Genomic DNA, 1,675 nt, shown 5'->3' with positions numbered 1-1,675 from the left:
AGAAGATTTAAAATGTTTGTTTTGTGTGTCCTTTTTTAATTTAAAAAAAGGGATTGACATGTATATGGAGAGTCCTTTCCTTTGGGAAAATATGCTAGACATGCTAGACAGTAGTATTGATTACTTTGAGAAAGCATTTGTCAAATACCTACCATTGTGCTGGTGTGGCGCTGTGTGCTAATGCTCTGAACTGCAAGGTTGGCAGGTCAGGCTCCCAACCGCTCCTTAGAAACCCTATACAGGGTTGCTATGGGTCAGAACTGACTTGACAGTACTTAACAACAACAACAACAACCACTCTGCTGGGTGTTGTTTCCAGGGCAAGGTGAATGAAGTCTGGTGTTTCTCTTCTGGGAATCCATGTCTGATGTGGGAGGGCCTATGGCCAGCTGTGCATGGTGCTAGAGTGCTGTCCTTGCCAATGTAGACCTGTAGCCCAGATGTTTCTTGCCATATGTCTGGAATGCATGTACTTTGAGGATGAAGATTGACATGATGCTCTTGGCAGGGAATTCTGGTGGTACTAGGTTGATGAAAGAGGCAAGGGAGTCTTGCTCTGGTCTAGAGTAGAAATGGGCAGGTGGGACAGATATACTGAAATACTTCATTGACAGTGTTTACAGGAGATGGCAGCCCATTGGAGGGTAAGATGAGGAGTAAGAATGTAGAGCCATTAACTGAGGGTTGATGCTCAGAGATATAGAAGAGGTTTGGGGAAGGTGGATGGGTGAAGTTGGTGAGTTTTCTTTTGAATGCACAGCTACATAAGAGACAATAGTAGCTGTGAGGTGCAAGAACAGTGTTTAGCTCAGTGAGAGTAGTGCGTGCATGTTGACCCTGGTAGTTTTCTGAAGTGCCAGAAGGATGTCCCTCTCTCTGCTGGAGTTTTTTAGTGGTCTGTTGGAAACATGGCCTTAGGTCTCAGGTGATTCAAAATTTGAAAATATTTTACACAGTTGCAGGGAAGAGAGAAGTGTCTCCTAAAGAACTAGACAAGTGACCTTCCAAAGAACAATTTCTAAGAAATTCAAAGTTGACAGTGAAGTAGAAAGAGATACACAAGTGACCAACAAAAAAAACTCGGTCAATTCATAAGGAAAGTAATGCAAATTATAATAGTAATGAGAAGCCACTTTTTACCAGCGAGGATTAATGAAGCAGATACGCTGTTAAGTTTTCTATTGGGACATTTGATAGTAGATTAGACGGTCAGGATTACAAATGTATTAGGAGCTTTTTGTTGTTGTTGTTAGGTGCCATTGAGTCGGTATCAACCCATAGCAACCTTATGCACAGCAGAACTAAACACTGCCTGATCCTGGGCCAACCTCACTACTGTTGCCATGCTTGAGTCTATCGAAGCTGCCACTTGGCCTATCCATCTCGTTGGGGGTTATCCTCTTTTTCTCTGACCCTTCGCCTTACCAAACATGATATCCTTCTCCAGTGACTGGTCACTTCTGACAATATGCCTGAAGTATGAGAGACAAAGTTTGGCCATCTTGGCTTCCAAAGAGCACTCTGGCTGCACTTCTTCCAAAATGGGTTTATAGGTTCTTTTGGCAGACAGACCATGGCACTTTCAATATTCTCCACCAGCACCATAACTCAAAGGCATCCATTCTTCTATAGTCTTCCTTATTCACTGTCCAGCTTTCACATGCATATGAGGTTA

The sequence above is a fragment of the Chrysochloris asiatica genome, unplaced genomic scaffold (genome assembly GCF_000296735.1).
Source record: "Chrysochloris asiatica unplaced genomic scaffold, ChrAsi1.0 scaffold00039, whole genome shotgun sequence".
NCBI lineage: Eukaryota > Metazoa > Chordata > Mammalia > Afrosoricida > Chrysochloridae > Chrysochloris > Chrysochloris asiatica.
The sequence above is the reverse complement of the archived record's forward strand: the minus strand, read 5'-3'. Positions refer to the sequence as shown.